General features: G+C 40.0%; 1 protein-coding gene and 1 non-coding gene across 2 annotated transcripts in view; one reads left to right on the top strand and one right to left on the bottom strand.

Moving 5' to 3' along the window:
* The window catches only part of CSMD1 (CUB and Sushi multiple domains 1), a 1039667-nt gene that overhangs the window by 611695 nt on the left and 404531 nt on the right, over window positions 1-23441 (bottom strand). The window lies entirely within an intron of this gene.
* LOC123801262 (U6 spliceosomal RNA) lies at window positions 11745-11849 on the top strand. Its single transcript, XR_006782179.2, has one exon. It is a non-coding gene; the product is annotated as a U6 spliceosomal RNA (small nuclear RNA).

Below are 23441 nucleotides of genomic sequence, written 5' to 3'. Positions count from 1 at the left end.
ACTATTACTTTATGGCTTAAATGTGTTATGTCATATTTACTTAAGAATGAGGCAAATAAAACTATATGATTTAAAAGGTAGAAGAATGCTTTCTGTTAACATATAATAAAATATTTTTTAATGAACATTATGTAAAACCATATGATTTAAAAGTCATGCTGGGTTTTATAAAGAATTATAACAACTACCATAATGCATATCCCTGAAATAATAAGCAAATATTAATATGAAATGCCACTTGGATGAGTTTCGCCAGTGTTTTGTCTTCTTCTTAGTATTTTTAATTGTATTTTGAGTCACGAAGTATGAGAAAACAACTCACAGGTGCAGGTAAAATGTGTACTATGACATCACTGCTCAGTTTTGGAAGCATTTGTGTTCCGCCATGAATAACCATTTGATGATGAGGAATCAGTCAGACTGGGAGTGACAACACTCCCCTTGTTTGCAATTGCCTTTCTCCATTTTTGGTAAAGTATCCGCTCCGTGCCATGTGGGATTCTAGGTTCTCTGCCAGCACTAACTCCTGTAATAGTCATGATGACCCCCAGTAGGTGGCTAGTCTGATGACAGAGAAGGTCCCATGTAGGCACTGCGATTTACTTGAGTGCATGCATGTGCCGTGGGCTGAATTGTGTCTTCCCAACATTCATGCACTAAATGGGACTGAATGTGGAGATTAGGCCAATAAGAAGGTAGATAGGGTTAAATGATGTCCTCAGAGTGGGTCCCTGATCTGGTAGGATTAGTGTCCCTGAAAGAGGACACAGAAGGCACGTGCCATCTGCCCCATAACAGAATTGGACAGAACCTTGATTGGGGACTTCCGCATGTCCAGAACTGTGAGAAAGCACATTTCTCTTGTTGGATCCACCCAGTCTGGGGTATTTTGTTATAGTGGCCCAACCCAACTAAGGCAGGATGTGAGGTTTCTCCGAACCAAGTGGCAGGGGTGGATGGTGCTGGCGTTTACATCACCCAACCAAATCTCACGTCCCTGAGACCCTCGGCTCAGTGCCATCTCCTGTACCCTAGCTGTTTGGGGGCACAAATCACGAGAATTTTACACAAGAATATCTTACAGTGATTGTGACACAGAGGGATTTAAGCCCATTGGCAAAAGATGGCAAGCATTTTTTTGGACGTATATTTGACCCAATATTATCTCCATGTTTGGCAAAATTCAACATGCTTTATAGAGTCTGAGGTGCAGGCAATGGGAGAAACCCTCCTTCAGTCTGGTCTTGGTATCTTAGGGGAGGCATCCAGTCTCCTCAGTTGCAGGAGAGACTGACATTCATGGGGCCCGATCCAAATGTTCTCTAGGAGTCCGGAGAGCAAAGGGTGTCTATACTGGCAGAAACTCACCTGGAGCTCTGCCCAATAGATTTAGCAGAGGGAGAACAAAGCAGTGTTTTTGACTCAAACTTAAGCACATGACCAGGTGGGCCCTTTGACAAGGTCACAATGTTCAGTGAGGAATACGCCCACCAGGTATATAAGGGAGCATCCGTGCTAACACACCTGAGCCCTGTTCCATGTCACCATCATTACAAGGAGGACAACCGAGTGTTATGAGTTCTGGATATAGAGTTAATAGGAAGTACACAGCACTAGCCAAGGAGGGTCTCTCTCTATCTCTCTCTCTCTCTCTCTCTCTCACACACACACACACACACACACACACACACACACACACACACGTCTTTAGTCAAGTTAGTCCTTAGATAGAACTATCAATATTTAGGAAGTAAAGGAGGCAGGAGAACAATGACCAAAGACGATGCAATCAGACTGGTCCAGAATGCACCATATTTAATGGGACAAATGACCTTCCTCCTCAACACAAAAGTACTGGGAGGGAGAAAAGGAGGAAAAGACTGACAGACTAAATGGGTCTTAAAGATGTAAAAACCAAATGTAATGAGTAGAATTCATTTGAATCCAATTTGAATAGATTGATGTCTCAAGATATTTTTGAGACAACAAAAAATGTGTCATGGATATTATGTAATAATTAAAACTTATTTGTGGTAAGGACGATAATGATGTTGTGGTTCAGTTTCTCAAGTGTGTTGTGGCGGGGCGCCTGGGTGGGTCAGTCAGGTGAGCAGCAGACTCTTGGTTTGGGCTCAGGTCATGATCTCAGGGTGGTGGGATCATTGGGCTCCACTCTCAGTGGGGAGTCTGCTTGAGATTCTTTCCCTCTCCCACTGCCCCTCCACCTACTCATGGCTCGTACTCTCTCTCTGTTTTTTTAAAGATTTTATTTATTTATTTGACAGAGATAGAGACAGCCAGCGAGAGAGGGAACACAAGCAGGGGGAGTGGGAGAGGAAGAAGCAGGCTCCCAGCGGAGGAGCCTGATATGGGGCTCGATCCCAGAACGCCGGGATCATGCCCTGAGCCAAAGGCAGACGCTTAACTGCTGTGCCACCCAGGTGCCCCCCGTACTCTCTTAAAATAAATAAATAAATCTTTTTAAAAAGAGGTGTTTTTAGAGAAACATATTTGTAGGTGAAATAATATATCTGTGATTTGCTTTAAAACACTCTATTCTTAAAATGCAGTTGGTAAGATGTTGGTAATTATGGAAGTTGGGTGATGGGTACATGGATTTCATGACACTTTTACCTCCATCTTGTGATACTGGAAAAATATTTTATTTATTATTTTTATTATGTTCAGTTAGCTAGCATACAGTACATCATTAGTTTTTGATGTAGTTTTCAATGATTCATTGGTTGTGTATGACACCCAGTGCTCATCACCACATGTGCCCTCCTAAAAATAACATGCTGTGGGCCCCTGGGTGGCTCAGTCGGTTAAGCGTTTGCCTCTGGCTCAGGTCATGATCCCAGGGTCCTAGGATCAAGTCCCGTGTGGGACTCCCTGCTCAGTAGGGGGCCTGCTTCTCCACCTCCCTCTGCCTGCTTCCCCATGCTCCTTCTCTCCCTCTCTCAAATAAATAAATAAAATCTGTAAAAGAAAATAATTTTAAGAAAATTTATTTGTACACTATTTAAGTAGCAGTTTAAATACTTCACTTGTGGTGACTTTTTATAAACAAAAAGTGAAGTGCCTGGGGACACTGGTGTTTCTCTTCCACGCCCACTGGGGAGGGAGGCCTGTGAACTGGGGCCTGACCAGCTGGAAGTCATTAATGCCAAGTCCTGATAAGCAGGATGGAACCTTTATGCACTTGGGGGCCGTGAGTGCAAGGAAGCTTGGAACATCAAGAAACCCTTTCTTCCAGTGAAGAGCTAAGAACAACAGAGACCACCCAGAAGCTGTTTCAGAAAGAAACATGTTATTCTGGCTGAAACTTCCAATCTGCTGTTTTCTCACGTGGCCAAATTCGGGGTCCTCTTCAGCTAATGTCCTGGATCCGTGGATCCTCTGGCCCGTGGCACTCACCACTCTGCCTCGCTTTCTCTCTCTCCCTCCTTACCTGCTTTGATTCCGCTTTTCTGCACCTTGTTTTATTATTCTCTATGTTCTGCTTCCTTTCACTTCCTGTGGGCTCCCCTTCCTCTGTCTGCTCTCCTGAAAAGCTCCAGAATTCCATCCTTGCCCCTTCATCTTTTGCTCAGTCCTTCCCAGAGAATACACGCCACTCCGGTCACATCCATGCTGTCAGGTGGAAACAATGTGCTGAGGGCCCCAGATTGTCTCCATCTCCACACTCCCTTAAGAGCTACGTGTATTTCCAGTTACATACAAAAACAAACAGTCATCAAAACAAAGAGGCAACCCACAGAATGGGAGAAGATATTTGCAAATGAAACTACAGATAAAAGGCTAGTATCCAAGATGTATAAAGCACTTCTCAAACTCAATACACGAGAAACAAAAAATCAAATCAAAAAATGGGCAGAAGATATGAACGGACGCTTTTTCAATGAAGACATACAAATGGCTAACAAACACATGAAAAAATGTTCAACGTCAATAGCCATCAGGGAAATTCAAATCAAAACCACATTGAGATACCACTTTACACCAGTTAGAATGGCAAAAATTGACAAGGCAAGAAACAACGAATGTTGGAGAGGATGTGGTGAAAGGGGAACCCTTTTACACCTCTTACATAGCAGCAATGTCCACAATAGCTAAACCGTGGAAGGAGCCGAGATGCCCTTCAACAGACGAATGGATAAAGAAGATGTGGTCCATATATACAATGGAATATTACTCAGCCATCAGAAAGAACAATTACCCAACATTTGTAGCAACATGGAGGAGATTATGCTAAGTGAAATAAGTCAAGCAGAGAAAGACAATTATCATAGGTTTTCACTTATTTGTGGAACATAAGAAATAGCAGGGAGATCGGTAGGGGAAGGAAGGGAAAAATGAAGGGGAATGGTAAACAGAAGGGGAAATGAACCATGAGAGACTATGGACTCTGAGAAACAAACTGAGCGTTTCAGAGGGGAGGGGGTTGGGGGACTGGGATAGGCTGGTGATGGGTATTAAGAAGGACACGTATTTCATGGAGCACTGGGTGTTACATGCAAACAATGAATCATGGAACACTATGTCAAAAACTAATGATGTACTGTATGGTGACTAACATAACATAATAAAAAATAAAAAAAAACCCACTGTGTTTTACAACACAAAGACTATTAGAAACTATCCTAACTTTTATTTAAGAAATGAGTTGTTTAATTAATAATAATAATAATAATAATAATAATAATACCTTGGCTAAATGGGATAAATAACTACAAGTATTGTTCACTTTTTTCCTATGTATACACCATATAACACATGAAAATTTGGGGGGGGCTCACAAACGGGTCTGCAATAGGTTCTCTGAAAAGTTTCTTGAAAGTTCAAATTAATATACAGGAAAACATCCAAGTAGAATAAAAAATGAGATACTACATGCAAAATAATCCCCCATTAAGGAGTACACTAAATCTATTTGTGAAATCTTAAAGATTTTTGACTAACTTCTCTTACTAGGTAAAATAATTTTTTTAAACTTCATTCATTACTGTCGTTCAATACATTTGCAAGCATATTGGATATAAAATAGCACGTTCTTTTCTAAAGGGTGGGATCCATGAATGCTTTGTAAAACTTATCCATTCATTTCAAATATTTATTGAGTACTTAATAAAGAAATGTCTTTAAAGCCCAAAGAAATTGGCTGCAAGTAGTGGACTTGGGGAATTGCCCAGGCAAAGGAAGGGAATTTCGCAGGACAATATCTAGCAACCCTTCCAGTAGGTCACTTACCGAGCCCCCGAATGCAGCCACTTTCTCGTTTACTATAAACAATGATGTCCTCCTGCATGTTAGGCACAGTGCTGGGCATGTGGTAAAAATTTAGTGGGAGATTTAGACAAGTAGATAGAAGGACTGTGAGTCACAGAGGTAGGGCGCAGAGGTCCATGACGGAAAGCTAAGCAGCCTGGGGACAGCATGTAGCCTCTGGGCAGGACACACCAGGGCTTCCCGCATCTGTAGACTGAGGGTAGAATGGAATTAGCCAGGGCAGGGTATAGGTCGTCTTTATGCCCCAATGCAAGAGAAAGCCAAACATATTGAAAAGGCATCAAAGAAAAAAAAAATTTTTCCGAAAGAAAACTTTTGTATGGTGTTTTTCAGGAATTGTAACAAATTCTCTTAAGGAGACAAGAAGACACTATTTAACACACATCCATTGGAATAGGTCATCTGGGGAGGCTAAAATGAAGAAAATGGAGTAACTTAATTTAGAAAGACATGAAAATAAGCAACAAAACAAACTATAGACAAAATCCCCTCTACACTCATTCCAGTTTTTCTTTGGAAATGTTTCTTTCTTTTTCTGTTTTTTGGGGGAGGAGCAGGACAATAATCAATTATTGATTAGTGGTAAATATATCAAATACAGCATACATCATGGAAAAAGAATTTTTGGATTAGAGGCAGAAACAATGACGTTCTCACCATGAAACTCCAAGAACTTAACACAGAGCCAGCACAGACGCATTTAATAGTGATTATTACAATACCAATGATACTACTATTATTGGAGTACAAGATGGACTGGAAAACATCGGTGGGTTAACTCTCTTATAACACAGCACCTAAACAAACTTTAGGTATAAACTTAGCTCAAATAGGGCATTTATTTGATTGAAAGTAAATGGTAAACATGTGAACTGTTGCAGTAGAATGAATTTTTTTCTTATCGATGACTGATTTTAGTCATCAGCTGTTTGTGCAAACAGATTTCCTGCCCTGATACTCTGCTTTGGTCACATACAACATGCATTTCCTCAATAACAATCGCTCTCTTTATTTTTATATCATTCCAATCTTAAAAGTGAATTTTAGTCATGTTTTAATGAGCATGTTCTTATTATAGCTTTTTTTTAAAAAAATAAAGCTTTTCAAAAATTCATTTGAATTCTTGCCTATAACTTTGAGGTGTCCTTACCAAACTTGGGGGGTTGTTTTGGGCACCACTTGTCTTGCAGTTGGAATGACTAATTCCATTCTAGACATATGACGTACGAGTGTGTGCATGTGAGAAGCCTGGGTCGCTCAGTCAGTTAAGCGTCTGCCTTCAGCTCATGTCATGATCCCAGGGTCCTGGGATTGAGTCCAGCATTGGGCTCAGCAGGGAGCTCGGCAGGGAGCCTACTTCTCCCTCTGCCTGCTGCCCCCACTCCTTGTGCTCTCTCTTGCACTCTCTCTCTGACAAGTAAATAAATAAAATCTTTAAAAAAAAAAAGTGTGCATGTGTGGTGTGTATAATTATAATATGCCACGAAGAACTAATATTAATAGCATATTCATTTAAAATAATGTTAGGTCTTCAGAAGACTGTCATTAAATTTAATATGGAGTGGTTACATCTACATTTGACCCTTGACCAATTCAGGGGTTAGGGATGCCGACCCCGCGGGGTTGAAAATCAGTTTGGCTTCCCCCAAACCTCTTCATAGCCTATTGTTGACTGGAAACCTTACCAATGACATGAAGAGTCGATTAATACATATTTGTATATTCTATGTATTATATGCTGTATTCTTATAATAAAGTAAGCTAGAGGAAAACATGTTATGAAGGAAATCATAAGAGAAAGTACATTTATGGTGTTGTGCTGTATTTATCGAAAAAGATCTGTGTATAAGTGGACCCAGGCAGCTTAAACCCATGTTGTTCAAGGGTCAACTGTACTAGAAATTAGTCTAATTTTCTAAATGCTAATATAAGTATTTCAGAAAAATGTCTATAAATTGCACATAAAACCTTGAAATAAAGTGTAGCTTGCTGCAGGTTCAAGATGCCAATAGTAAAACACAAAATCGTTTTCTGCGGCATGGCAGGGAGGCTCTGGGAAGTAAACTTATGCATATCCACTCCTAAAGCCTTTTGAAAACTGATAACAAATAGTGGTAAATTCTTAAGATGATCACCTTTGTTCATAAATGATGTAATTGTTGTTACAAAAAAGAAAATTGATTTTGGGTTTTGTGCCCTAGTTAAGTACTCATTGCCCTGATGACTTTTTTTTTTTTTTTAAACTTGGGACACAGGTAGTTTGCCTCAGTGTCTAGAATCATTCTATAATTATCAAGAACTCCATTTAGTTTTCAAATCTGTAACACACACAAAGAGAAGCCTTCCAGGTAGCCTAAGCCATGAAAATACTCCCTTTATCAACCACCCCTGGGTAACCCTATCTTTTCTTCTCTGCAAAAAAGAACAAACTATGAATTGATCCCTTTGGGGTCTTCCGCTGTAAGAGAACTATAGTGGTGAGGTTGTAAAGCAGATAAGAAAATAATGTTTTTATTAACAGTATGGGCTTTTCAAAGAAGCTCAAATCAATTTCAAACTCTGTTATAAGCTCTGTTATATTAATTCCCTTAACACCTTGATGAAAAAATATCAGTAAATATAATGAATTCCCAATATGCAATTTAACTAGGGAGCAAAATCATAGGGCATAAAATAACATTCCCAAATGGACTATAAAATCTTAACTTCTTTAGAGAAATAATGCATATGAATCTGAACTATGAAAATGAAATTTTAAAGCAGGAGCATATCCTAATTGTGTAATCTGGAAGAAGAACAATAACTCCAAACTTGTAAGAACAAAACGAAATCAGACATTACTTGTTTTGAACGATATGTCTCTAACCATCAGGTTTCATTCTGTACTGACTGCGTGCTCCACAACGTGGCCCAGAAATAAGATGTATTCTCGATGTATGTGGCTACGTTTTACAGCGTGTGAATTGCTTTCACCTGCATTACTCGACTTGGCCATGAGATTGAATCCGCCCCCTGTGCTCCCCCGAGCTGGGGATCTTGCACACGTTCCTGTACCTCTGTGTTGCTCTGTTACCCGAGTGTAACACAGACATGGTGATAACGTTCCTCTCAGGGGACTGTTGAGAGGACTGAAGCTGTCACAGTGCCTGGCACAGAGCAGTGACACACGGCTGAAGACCATTCTCACTGTGGCTGTGAGATCATCCCAGCAAACACAAGAGTCAGGACGCATCTGCAGACTGAGGTGTGGCTCGGGTGGCTTTTCCTTAGTTCATGCTGATGGGGTCAGTGCTTGAACCCCTTTGTTAAGACTCTAGGGCAGACATTTTTGTATGCAAGGCTACGTCTGACGTCCAGAAGCCCATCGAGGCAGTGCAGACAAGACTGGCATGTGTGGAGCCAAGGGCATGATCAAAGTCCACATAGTTAGCCACTGGGCACATCTGTGTTTGTGCCAACCACCACAGCGGGAGAAGAGAAAACAAAGACTGAGAGGGGAGGTAAGAGGCGTCCCAAAGTGAGCAGCCTTTAGATGGATACTGAAGGCCTTGTAGGGCCTGCAGCTCTAGAGGGAGAAGACGGCCCATCCACAGTGATAAAGAGCGCCAGGCCCGGGATAACAGAGCAGATGGGGATGCGGTGTCCAGGGGCTGCAGGGGAGAGGAGCCATGAAGCCAGCCTTCACAGAAACACGCAGAAGAATTTTTATTCCATGGGGTTGAGGATACTGAAAAAGAGCTGTTTTGTAGCTGTGTTTAAACAAGGTAGCAACATGCTTGCCGGGACATTTGGGGAATGGGAGAGTGAGGCTCTAAAGATACTTCATGAAGTAAAACAAAATTGTGTACAGTCTGAATCAGCCCAGGATTAACAGTGAGTTTAGGAAATACAGCCTGATCAACTACCATCCGCCGGGAGAATGGGAGATCTGTATTTTCCTTCTCGTGCTCGCCAGGGCATATCCTTATGCAGTAAAACACCCTGTACCCTCTAAATTTTAAAACTGTCAACTATTTATTTTATTTTTTATTTTTTTAAAAGATTTTATTTGTTTGACAGAGAGAGACAGCTAGGGAGAGAGGGAACACCAGCAGGGGGAGTGTCAGAGGAAGAAGCAGGCTCCCAATGGAGCAGGGAGCCCGATGTGGGGCTTGATCCCAGGACTGTGGGATCACGCCCTGAGCCAAAGGCAGACGCTTAACGACTGAGCCACCCAGGCACCCCAACCGCTGAAATATTTAAACATTCTCTCTATGTCTCTTTCTCTCTTCATCTTTCTTTAACTTAAACGCATGAGTATCAAGACTCCACTTTATTTGTCGGAAGCGGTGATAAAGGAAAAAGTGTGGAAAAAAAAATTAAAAATTAAAAAAAAAAAAAACACAACCATGAGCGAGATTAGAGTCCATAGAGGGGTAGGTGATTCAGGCCAGGACTAACAGCATCCTTAGAAAAGAAGGAAGACAGGAGACAGGAAGAGCGGCTGATATACTTTTATCCTCAACACACAGAGAAAGGAATGACTGACACAGAGAAAGGAATGGTTTGTCAAAAGAAGATTAAAGAGGGCTTTCTCTGTGGGAGTGAGACTACTGATACTTGGCAGACGAGGAAATTTGTAGAAGAGAAGACACTTGTCTAAGGTGAGGGTCCTACATTCGGGCTGGACATGACAAGTTTGATTTTACAAAGAGATATTTAAGCAAAAGTTTTCTGTAAGTAGTTAAAGGACATGTGGATAAGACACAAGAAAAGGTTGAGATTCAGACATACACGTGACGGTCAGTGAGACAGGAGCTTTGTTCAAACTTCACTGACGCTGAATATAAATCTCTAACAGTCAGACAAGTTAGGTGAACCAAAGTTTTCATCTCAAAATTACAATGTTTGTCGTTATACGATGAAGAGTTTTCTGCTCCAGTTCCATTTTAATCACCTGAATCAATTCTATTCCAAACCATGTTATTTTGGGCAAAATGGCAATCGGTAAGAAAGCACCAATGACTCAGTATTAACGTGCATAGGATCTATAAAATATCTCATGGGGATATCATATTGATGGGCGGGTCAATAGATCATTTTTTTTTTCCCCATGAGGGACAAGCAGATAGTATAAGAAATCTGGATTTTCCTGTCTTTCATTATTTTACCTGTCCCCACACCATTTCAGTGACACCACAAAAATCAAGAGCATTTTCTCTCCTTTCCTTTATACCCAGAGGCTATAAATGGCTGGCCTTTCATCTCATCATGGTGTTGAATACAGATTCCTAATTAAGATGTCCAGATTAACATTTAAAACAGGGAACACAGTCAAATGCTCTTAGAACTATCCACAGTGCTTATCAAGACGATCAGGATTAAAAGAGTTAAGAGTTTATCATTAAGGCAACACACCAAACACTCTTCAGACTGAATTTCAATGACATGAAAAAAAATCCATGAAAATATTACATTTCATCAGGGTTTTATTTTCTCTACCTGTGCACAGGTAGAGAAAATAAAACCCTGATGAAATATATATATATATATATATATATATATATATATATATATATATATATATATATAAATTTATATAAATTTATAATAAATTTATATAATTAAATAAAAAATTAAATAAATTTATATAAATAAATTTATATATATATATAAATAAAACCCTGATGAAATATATATATATATATAGAAAGGTATTTGAGGTATTTGTATACAAACACACACACACACGCACACACACACAAAGCCACCTACCTGATTGATTTTTAAATGACACCCAAGGAATGTATACAATCTCAGGGATTAACAATCCCTATAACATGAATTTTCTATTTGATTAGGAATTTGACCTTCTGAATATTAACCAATACAGTTAAAATTACTGCTACAATATTAGGTTTTGTGTATCTTTAACTTAGGTATTGTTTTGACCAAATAAGGTATAATTTATCAGAAAAAATAATCAGGATTTTGATTCTTTGTTATCAACTTAATTTTAATCAAGTAGTTGACTCAGTGGGGTTCTAAATAAGCCTTGGGGAAAATATTGAAAAATTCCACTTACCTGAGACAAACACAATGACATGTCTCAAGGCATGCGGAACCAAGACCTTATCTAAAATGAATTAAAGTAAGTGCTAAAATATAGTAAAATAGTCATGGAAGGAAGCAGCTTGAGACCCAAACTGTTCCTCAGTGCAACCCTAGAAATGTTTTGAAGATTAGAGACACACACTCAGCTTCTCATTTGTTGCTGAATTCAGTGTTGGTTTTCTGGTGATTTGTTTTTGCCTTTGTTTGATCCGCACTGGAAAGAGTCCCCGTTCCTATGCCTTATGCCTCTTTAGTGTCACCTTGCCCCCATCTCTCTGGAGCTCATAAAGAGTGACATGAAGAATATGCTTCAAACATAACTTAAATGATATGAATTACATATCTGCTATTTAGAGGTTCATGTCAGTGTTCACTAGGACGGTCTTGAAACTGGAATGTTACAGAGAAGATTAGAATGGTCTCTGCACAAGGATGACATCCAAATTTGGGAGGGCGTTCATGTTTTTGTCAAATATATTTCAATAAAAAATAAAGTACATATTCAGTAGAATTTTAAAAGTTGATTATAAACTTTTAAACGTGTGACTTTAATGTCACTATTTTAATTCATAATATAATTTGTTTAAGATAAAATCATGATCAATCGTTGCTATTAACATATATATGACCAGAGTGCCCAATACATGTATTCATTCAACGAGTAATTCTTGGGGGCACCTGGTTGGCTCAGTCAGTAGAGCATGAAAGTCTTGACCTCAGGGTTGTGAGTTTGAACCCCACATTGGGTGTGGAGCCTATTTAAAAAAACAATAATCATAATAATAAACAATTCTTGAATGCCTACTACATTCCAAGTGCTTTCCTAGGTGCAAAAAATATGGAAATAAAAGTGAATAGTCTAATTGTAAGAGCTCAAACTGTAGCAAACAGATAAATATTACACAGTCCTGAAAGTGTGGTGATCATTTCATATCTTCATTCTTGAAATAACCATTGAGTGATTGGTATGAGCTAAGCAATCCTGCAGACATTGGGAAATAGTTTGCTGTATGGAGGGCAAGAAAGGGCTTTTCTGTGCACTCACATTCTGGTAAGGAGACAGACCAATGTGCAGATTAGAGACAGAGATAGAATATACATATATATTAGTTCTTATATTGATGTATATTAATATATCCCATGATATGTCAGATGATGTGTGCTACAAGAAAAATAAGCTAGGGATAAGAGGAGAGCGAAGGGTGATGGGTGCCATCTTGTGTAAGATGGGATAACTGCTGTGGCTGGAGCCCTGCAAACGAGGGGTGGATGCTAGGGATGAGGTCACAGAGGATGAGAGGAGTGGACAGAAAGTTCTGTCTTTGTTTAGGTTGCTCTGGAGACCCAGACCCTTAGCTCAGATTGGGGGTAAGAAAAAGCTTTCAGGGCAAGGTAATATCTAAACTGAGCTTTTGAGGATCAGTAGCTGTTCATATAAAAGAAAGGAGGAGTTCTGAAGAGTGTCCCATAGGGAGCAAATAGCCTTGGCAGTCATGGAAACAGAAATCCCAGGGCACGCTGCAGACCAGCAGGTATCATAGTCATACTGCTCTGATGACTATCAACTTTAATCGCAATGGTAAACTGAATCGTACGTTCTCTTTGTCATAGCTCTTGAAGAGGCACGATACATGCAGGTGGGACATGGAACAAATTAAACAGACTAGCACGGAATTTCACTGAAAATGTTTCATTCAACTGAATTCATACCTTTGAAGTTGACCCTAACATTTCTTCAAAGATTAAGGACTGACCCCACCATATATATGTTTGTGGAAGCCATTTTGTACAGAAAAATTGGTAATTATTCCTCAAAGTCAGAATGGTTAGAGGAATAGATATGAATGAATGAGCAAAAATTGAAGAGTTGGAAACATAAGTTAAAAAAAACAACAACTGAGATTTAAAATAGCATATTATACAATTTGAGGTAAAACTTTGTCTTCTGTGTTTTCTTCTCTCTTACTTTGCTATCACTTTGCCTCTTTGGATAATAAGTGATCTCCTTCCTGGCCCCACTTTTCATAGTATTTCTCAGTTCGGAGGGCTTGGCTGACCACAGTGTTCTCTTCTTGGGCTGGGCAAGACCAGAGGGTTGCCAAGTGCATTCTGGTAAAACACTTATTTGTACTTCCATCCACTTATTCATTTAACGAATGGTTTTGCCCCAACTGAATATTGGCAGTGACAGTCCCAAGTTCATGATTCTTGAGCAGAGGAAATTTGACTTTTCAGGAGGCAGAGGGGAAGGCAACTTGGATGACAATATTCAGTGACATGAAAATCATGACCTGGTAGAAACATCACTTGTTCATTGACTTACCCATTTGTTGTATGATTTATTCATTCAACAGGTATTAACTAAGCACCTGTTCTGAGTGAGACACTCTACCAGGAATTGGGTATAAAGAGAAGGGAAAGGAAACCGCACATATCAGATCTCACTTAATCAATCACAGGGTTTCCTGATGCTACTCTGGCCAATTTAGAGAAAATGACACTGGCATTAGACCATCAACAATGCAAGGCATTTGGGTGATGCCCAAGTGTGACTTTCCTCCTCCTCTCCTGACATTTGAGGGCATAAATATGTTGGCATGTTAAAAATCTACCCAAAGTTATGGAAAATAGGAGGTCCTCTTGCTTGGTTATTGTTATACCCTGAAGGACCTCCCTGGGCTTGAAGTCAAGTACTCGTCTCAAGACATGGAAGCTGCTTGATTCACCTGTCACCCTCACCTGTGCACCCACACTCGTTTCTCATCTGCAACTCTACAGCAGCCTTCTACCTGATCTCCCTGTTTCTCCTGTTTTCCTGGAAGAGTCTACTCTCCCAACAACATTGTCTGTGATGTTTCTAAAACCTAAGCAAGATGAGACTTGTTCCCCCAATAAATATACCTCAGTGACTTACTACTCCACGTTGAATAAAATCCACAGCCACTGGCCCCATGTAACCTGCTACCTGACTCCCTAAACTTTTTCTCCTTCCTCCAGCCATTTTTTCTCTCCTCATGTTACTCTGGCCCCACTGACCTCCTGGCTGTTTCTGGAAGAGACCAATCCCGTGCCACCCACCTGCCTGGAAAGCTTGTCTCTTCTGGGCTCAGCCCCTCTCTGTCTACCAGAATCTGCCAAAGCTGGTTGAGCAGATGGGTCTTCCTTGACCAACATAATGTACACAAGTATCCACCACCCTCCTCTATCCTCTGGTCCCTATATTCTTCTTTATTACTTGGCATATTTGTTCATCAGCACTGAGTGCACCAGAATATAAGCTGTGTAAGGTCAGTGGTACATCCACAGATTTCAGAACTACGACAAAAAGGTAGAAGGCACCCAATGAATATTTGTTGACAAAATAAATGAACGTCCATGGGGATAAACTTGCTTGCAATCCCCGAGCCCCAGCTGACTCTGGGTGAAAAGGAAGTAATACTGCCCTCCCTACCTACATGGTAAACTTGTAGGCAGGAAAGCTCTTTGTAAAGTCTCAGGTATGATACAGTTATATATTTTATGGAGGTTTTAGGCATCATAACTGGCAGTAGTAATCAGCTTTCAAAACCCTCTTAGGATTTTGATTTCATCAGATTGAGTAGTTTAAATTCCTTTAAAATTCTAGTTTTATGATCCTTTGTTTATGGCTAGTCTTTTTCTCCAAAGCATAGTAAGATTCTGATTTATTTTTTGTTTTCATTTTGAAGCAAAAATTGATGCGCTCACATATTTTCCCCAAATCGCTTCAGGTGCTTCAATTTCAAGAAATGTGTTTCAATCAGGCCAGGCCCAGGGAAGTGCTGGAGGCGGGGAAGCCATTCGCGACACCCTGCGCCCTGCTTCCTTGTTCCTTTGTGCACAATAACACTGACTTTCTTCTCATCTCCTAGCAAATTCTTGCTTGTCAAGGACAACAACTTGCTGCTACGTGAATTCAGGTTAATGTGAAGATGACTGTAAGCACCATCATCGTCGTCATTATTATCCTTATTTTCTTTTGCCTTCACTTGAGAAGACAGGACTGGGAAGAGGAGTCACTTCAGCCAAAGGACTGGATTTGAAACATGGTTCAACAAAGTGAGAGCATGCGGAGGGAAGCCTTGTTTTTCAAATATTCTTTTCCCCCAAATCACACCATATATACAATTGTGTCTAAAAATTCTGGATTGTATTTTATGCGCAATCTCCTACAGCTCAGAAGACATAGCTTACCATTTTAGATGGGGTGCCATGACACGTAGTCAGTTTGTACAGGGATGCGTATTCCGGCTGTGGTCATTTAGAAAGCATCCCAACTGTTTGTTTTGTTTTGTTTTGTTTTTGGCAGTGTTTTTAAAATGATAGATTTTTATTTTATGCATACTCAATAAAGTTTTCAATGTGTTTAAGTGGTTTATTTCTATCTTTTTCTCATGGTGTTAATCGTATCAGTGTGTTTATGATGGCATAGTTTTAGTTTCATTGTGTTGATGATGTTAATGAAACTAAAATAATTCAAAAACAAATATACAAGAGGTTAAACAAAACCTGGAGGAAATAAAGGAAAGCAAACACCTTTCACTCCTTTCAAAGTATATTATCCCAAAAGCGTTGATGTAGTTTTAGAGATTTTGACAGTGTCTACTTTGTCTTAAATCATTTTACCAAGATCAAACCTAAGGAAAGGAATCTTGCAGTTAGAACTTTGTAGAAGTGAACAGAAAAGAGCCTGACATATCCATAAGATTTTCACAAAGTTCATAATATTTAAAAAATCTAAACATTAGATCAAAGGGCTTTAAACCGTAACTCAAACTGACAGAGAATCTTAAGGTCTTTCTGACAGCTCTTGCCCAGAATAACTGACCAATAATTATTTTATCCATTTTACGTGCTGTAATGTGTGTCAACATCTAACATATGCTCCTACTTTCTGGTTACCACATCTCAGAAAGAGTATTAAAAAAATCAATGGTATGTTTATACCAGCATATGAGAGGCAAATGTTAAACACTGAGAAAGTTTGCAAGATGTTTGATTATTAAACATAGCCCTTGTTTAAATTATATAAACTTAAAATTAAATCCATTACTTTAAAACAGATGTAATAATTCTTCAGCTCTCATACATTCCTAATCATTTTATTGTATTTGGCCTTGTTCTGCACCCTTGAGGCTGGCTACTTCCACAGTATTTATCCGGTGGAGATACGACCTAAAGGAGTTTTACTGCATATGGCTGTCCAGTGACGTCATATTGACAGCAAGAAACTGCCTACCATGGAAATATTTACACCAGACAGACTGGGGAATATGTGTCCCTCACATAACTCACGGTTAAACAATTACCAGCACACCACTGATTACAAGACACTTAAGAAAACTACCGCTCCACTTTCCAGGACCAAACCCATGGGTTTCTTTTTTATAGAACTTTCTCCAAACACCCCATCCCAAAGCGAGTCGATGATTCTTTTCCCCTTCTTAATTCTTATATCTCCTTCTAAATATATTACACCTATCATGTTTAAATTAACTTACTTCTTTAATGTTTATTTCTCTTTCCCTCTAGAGAGGGAACTTCCATGGTATATTGTAGACTTGCAGTAAGTGTTTATAGAGTTAATAGTAAATGAATCAATTAATTAGTATAGAGAAGGAAGCGATTAAAGGAAATTCTTGTGCTATTAGACCAACAGGATTTCGGTGCTTGTCTGGAAAGGCTCAGATAGAGAGAAGATAATCATTCTATCACATATATCATGTATCTGAATCGGAATAAATATTCTTATATGCATTTCCATTGGAAATCTTTCTCCATGTACCCCTTCCAAGTCTGTATCCTCTACAATCCAGCGTAACAGGTGCACCGAAAACGAGGCAGATGCTGAACAAGAGAGACACAGTTCCATGACTTAGTATAAGACAATTACTTAGCAAGAATGTAGGATGAAAGCTTTTGAAGAAATAGCCTCATCTCTCCTTAGTCTCTAGGCACAACTTGCTCTTGCCTCATGACAAGCAGGAACTTGTTTAACAACGACCCAATCGCAATGCTCATAAACATTTTACAGGAAAAGCATTCACATCTTCAATATTTCACCGAGAGCCTGCCCTCTCAGTATGCACATACTTGATTCAGAAGTTAATTTTAACTTGAATAACTGAGCTCCCTCAACCTAGGGGGCACTGGCAACTTATACATAAAGCATTTATGGTGTGAGTTATTTTTAACTTACACCCAATCAGCCAGCTTGCTGCATAATAGGAGTATTGGATTTTAGTCTGCAAAGAAATTGGAGCTATTCTCCTGAGAATAAAGGCACAGACACGTGCAGTAGCCACTGGTGTGGCTCATGCCATCACCAGGAACCCTACAAACTGCCATGTTGTCACACTGCCTGACATTCATAATGAAGATTTTGATGCAAGGTAAGATCTGGAGGTGTCCTCAATAATGTCAAAAGCAGACTGCAATATGGTCATCTTCATTCTGTTAGTTGTATGTAATCCATGTTAATTTACTGCAAACTCATAATTCAGCAAAAATGTCACATTCTCTAAATGTGGATGTGAATATCATTCTTTGAATAGGATGTAAAAATATCTTATATGATGCAGTAGGTGAACAGATAATACCAGCTCAGTAGAAGCCATCATTTTCCAAGCAGGTCTCCTTGAAATCAGAGATCTTTAAATAGAAAAGGCTGTCATGGTTGTTACCATTATTATTATAAACAGAGCAAAAGATAATAATTACTGTTAAATATATCAGCAGTGTACATGATTCCGTAGCTAATGCAATACTCTTACTAATTAAATGCTTACTATGTGTCAAGCTCTATGCTAAGCATTCTCAAAACAATGTCTCATTTAATACCATAGTAATTCCACATATGCACTAGTCTTATCCCCATTTCACAGAGAAGGAAATTGAGTCGAGAAGATTTGCCAGTGCTGGGCACACAGCCAGCAGAGAGGGGAGAGTGGGACAGACCCCAGCCTTGCTGGTTCAATAGCCCTTGCTGTCCATCTTCTGAAATTAAAAGGCAACTAAGGGGGCACCTGGGTGGCTCAGTACGTTAACTATCTGACTTTGGCTCCAGTCCTGATCTCAGTGTCCTGGGATCCAGCCCCACATCACTTGGATTGAGCCCCCCCGCCCCCCACTTTAGGGTCCCCACTTAGCAGGAAGTATCTTGTCCCTCTCCTTCTGCCCCTCCCCCTCCCGGCTCATGCTTTCTCTCTCAAATAAATAAATAAAATCTTTAAAAATAAAATAAAATAAAATAAAATAAAATAAAATAAAAGGTAAGTTAGGTTTCCAAACAGGCAGAAATGACTCCAAAATAAGGGCACAGAAAAGTTCCCAGGACACTTCTCAAACAAGTAGAGTTGGAAAGGATGGTTTTAGGACAAACCAAAAAGGAAACACTTTTTAAGTCCTCAAAGATCGTGAATGCATGCAATGCATTTGCTCTCATGGTTGTTCAGGCAGGGAATAGAAATAGGCCAGAAACCCAAGAGTTCAGATCAGTCTACACGGGAGGTTCAATTTTTTTTTTTTTTGAAGATTTTATTATTTATCTGACAGAGAGAGAGAGCGCACAAGCCAGGGGGAGGACACAGGGAGAGAGAGAAGCAGGCTCCCCACTGAGCAGGGAGCCCCCGATGCAGGGCTTGATCCCAGGACTCCAAGATCATGACCCGAGCCGAAGGCAGACACCCAACCTACCGAGCCACCCAGGCACCCCTACAAGGAGGGTTGTTAATGCTCGGGGATGCAGAGATTCGGAGGATGGCGGAACACCTGCCTGCATTTCTATCACTTGGGAAATCCCTTCGGCCTGAAACCCCCTGTGACAGGGATACCAGTGTCTCCCCTCACTGCCCGCCCAGTGGTTCTTCCAGCACAGTTCTCTCTATGTGTCTTCTGAAGCAAGGTCCTTTCTCATCCCCACCCTAAACCAGGTGCAGAAGGACAGACCACCGTTTCCGGTCATTGTAGCACCTAACGTGCCCCCTCCACCTTGCCCCCTTCCTCCTCGGGGAAATGCCGCTGTTACGTACATCTTCGTCCTGTTAGAGCCCAGCACACACATGACTCTTGCATGTAACGCCCACGGCAGGTACTCAATAAATATGCAGTGTGGGGATACTATTTCGTTTCTCTGTTCATGAACACATGAAGACTTTGGGTGGAAAAAACACAAAGCTGAGAGCCAGTGGTGCTATGGCCTGAATGTGTGTGTCTCCACAGCTTCATATGTTGAAGCCCTAACCTCCAACATGATGGTATTTGGAGGTGAGGCCCTTGGGAGGTAAAGAGGGTTAGATGAGGTCATGGGGGTAGGGTCCCAGTTGGGATTAGTGTCCTTAGAAGAGGGACAGGGCAGAGCCCTCTCTCCTCATTGCCTGAGGAGACAGTGAGAAGGTTGCCATTTGCAGGCCAGGAAGAGAGCCCTCAGCAGAGACTGCATGTGCCAGCACCTTGGTGTGGGATGTCCCAGTCTCCAGAAATGTGAGAAGCACGTGTCTGTTGTTTACACACCCACTTTATGGTATTTGATTATAGCAGCCCACGCCATCTACAACAGTGCTGTGTCCCCATTATGCACAATCCCACTTGCTTTCATCACGCAAGGCTCTTGACTCTCTCAGCAACCCATCATTGGAAGGAAAGTCCCGGGCATTATGGCCTCAGCCCCACTGCCTGCCAACCTTCCTGTCAAATAGACAAAGTAATCATCGACCCCTTTGGCTTCAGTACTTTATCACTGATGACAAATATAGACATAAGGAATATTCATTTGATTAGCACCTGTATCTCTTAATATATTTATATATTCTGAAATATCTTAAGAAACCAGGAAGTAAATTAGGTTTGAGTTCTTAAAAAAAAAAAGTTTATTTGTCTGGATGATTGTGAATGCTTGTTTTCAGACACTCATGATGACACACTTCATTTTCTCTTTGGCTTTAGCTATACCTGAAATAACGTGTTTATTTCCTTCTGCTGGATTTTATAATCTTTTCCTCCTTTATCCACACTGCATTATGTATGGAAATAAACAGTGGCTGCGGAGTTAGAGGCTGTTGCTTTGATCCGTGGCCCTAAGGACATATGGCTGTGTCACCCTGGGGCACGTTAGCTAACTTGAGTGTTCATTCCTGAAAATGTGCACAGCGTTAGCTCTGTGTGGCGGGTTGTTGTCAGAATAGAAACAAATCTGTACTCTGCCCACCATGCTTAGCACAACCTAGGCACTCAATACAGTATGCTAATGATAGCCCTGTAAAAGTTGTTTCATTTTATATTTCATCCAATTTCATAAATTGTCTGAAAACCCTTTGTATCTCAGAAGCCCATATATCTTAAATACATAATAAAGAGATATACGCCCTCCCAAATAACTCACATCAAACACTATGTGGGGAATCTGCTACCCAAGAAGGTTGGCTCAGGTTGGGTTGTGGGGCTAAGGACCTTACATTACAGTGCATTAATCTAATTCAATTTCATTTCTATCAGCCATGAGATAACCAAAATGGGTATATAAATGCCATACAAATAAATAAAGGAAAATTACCCTTTAAAAGTAGAAGATTAATGGCATGCATCTATTATTTATTCCCCAGAAAAGTTCTCTTTTATCTAATTCTTCATGTCACAAAGAGACTTAGTAATCACCAGGGCTATTTAAGAATAATTCTTGAATAGATATGCGATTATTTACCCACCACACATACCCATCCACACGCATGTACCCAGTCCAAGGCCGTCCTAACACAAGTAACAGCTCTCACTGCTTCTTTGAGTTGCAGGGCAGAGGGGTCAGTGCACCCCTCAGAGCACCAGCAAGGACCCCAGAGGAGGGACCTCAGGCAACACCCCAGTGTCGCCATGGTGACCATTCTCAGGATGTAGCATTGGAGGCTTTGGAGATGCCTCGGATTGAAGCAAGCTTGAGATCGTTTGGCCACCTCTGCTTAGAACCACCCTTCCCAGCAGAACTCCAGCTGTTCACACAAAAGGAACTCTATCACCTAGCTCTCTTGGAGCTAGGCTGGGGAAAACTTACTCATAGTGTTGTGGAAATCTGTTCTAATAGAAAAGCACTGATCTTTGTAAAAGTGAAACGTAAACCTCGATTCAGATCATATATGCATATTTCTAAAACAGTGGATCATGCAAAACTTAAATTGCTGAACTCAGAACAACCTTGCCGCAGCCATCCCATCTTTTTCTTCCAACATCGAATAGCGTCACCCTGAACAACTCTCTATGGGACCAAAGAAGAGGGGAGTGGATTTGAGCAACAGGAAAGTTGGATCACTACACCAAATAAAAATCTCCACGGGTGTGTGCCTCTCTTTAAAATATTTCATGCCTATGTCATCTTGGTGCTCCCCAGGAGCAGCCCATGGACTCTGGTGAGAAAAGATCAGCAAAGACCCAGCTCTTGCATTTTGTCTCCTCCACAGTCTTCCACAAAATCACCAGTGAGCTGTTTATTCTGGGCATCATGTCATCACCACTTCTTTGCTAAAGCAATTACACATAATGGTGTGAAGCTATCTGCCTAAGGGGAATTCAGAATTACACCACCACCACCCATATGTGCGCGTCAGCATTCTCCCACACCCGGGCATTTTAGCTCGTGGTAAAGCATGATTTTAGGTGGAAAAAAATGAAATACCTTTAAAGCACTTTTTTTGAGTATCATTTTTGTGCCTAGTCTTTCTTCTACTGAAAATATTTACATACTCTTTTAATTTAATTCCTATAGTTATTTTGTGAGGTTGTCATCCCTTTTCTGCACGAAGGAGTTGAGACAAAGAGGTTCAATGATTTACCAGTGACCCTACAACTAGTGATTTAGATTCAAATGGCTCTTCAGACTTCAGAGTCAATGTTCGCCCAGCCAAACCATATCTGCTTTGCTTTAGCTTGATACCGATATTTTGCCAGGATTTTCAGAACTAAAGGATATTCATAAATTTTAAGCTAATAGTTTGCTTGCTTTTATTTAATATTATTATTTATTTAAAATGTGTATCAGAATACTACGTTTTAGAAAAATTGGAATCATGTAAAGTTTTCGTTTGATGTGGAGGAAAACCATGACCTACACTTACGAGAACACATTTGAATTAACAGATTAACACCAAATGGATAAAGTTTTCTTGATTTTAATTTAATGATGGCTTATTCTAAATATGGAAAATTCACAACTTTAAATATTTTTTTCATTTGAATGATTCTTTGATACTTAACATTCCTATTTAGATGCAGATTTTTTTCTTTGCTTGCCAATGACGTGCATATATTCTATCCTCTTTACATGCCATCCAAATCAGACTGCACTCTCTTACCCATGTTATTTGTTCTCTTTGGAATCCAGTTTGGGATAATGATACAGAAGTTAAAATAGTCATAACATACCACAGCTCAGCCGACTCACCCTCATTCTGAATGCTGCAGATTGTATTCCAAACTGGCTCTAGTCTTTCCATCAAAGCATTTATTATATTCACCATTTCTATGTATTTTATGCTATTCTGAATTTTCTATTTGAATTTGTAGAGAAGAACTTGGCCAAATTTTACCCTTCAGCTATCTTTGGAATCAAGTGCAACAAGCAAGTTCATTTTGGAACCAACATTTCTAGATTCAGGCAAACTCCACTTAGAAGGATCAACATATGGTGGGAATGTAAATTGGTACAGCTGTTACAGAAAACAGTATGGAGGTTCCTTAAAAAATTTAGGAACACAACCATATGATTAGACAATCCTGTTCTGGGTATATATCCAGAGGAAATGAAATCACTATCTAAAGAGATATCTGCACTAGCCTTAGTAAGAATAGTCAAGACATGGAAACAACCTAAGTGTCCATCAGTGGATAAATGGATAAAGAAGATGTGGTTTATATTTACAATGGAATGTTACTCAACCATGAGAAAGAAGGGAATTCTACCATTTGCAACAATATGGTGGACCTTCAGGGCATTATAAGTGAAATGAGTCATAGAAAGAAAAATATTGCATGATCTCACTTATACTTGGAATCTAAAA

Source organism: Ursus americanus, chromosome 27 (genome assembly GCF_024610735.1).
Source record: "Ursus americanus isolate L20-20 chromosome 27, mUrsAme1.1.p, whole genome shotgun sequence".
NCBI lineage: Eukaryota > Metazoa > Chordata > Mammalia > Carnivora > Ursidae > Ursus > Ursus americanus.
This window is presented reverse-complemented; position numbering and strand designations above follow the sequence as displayed.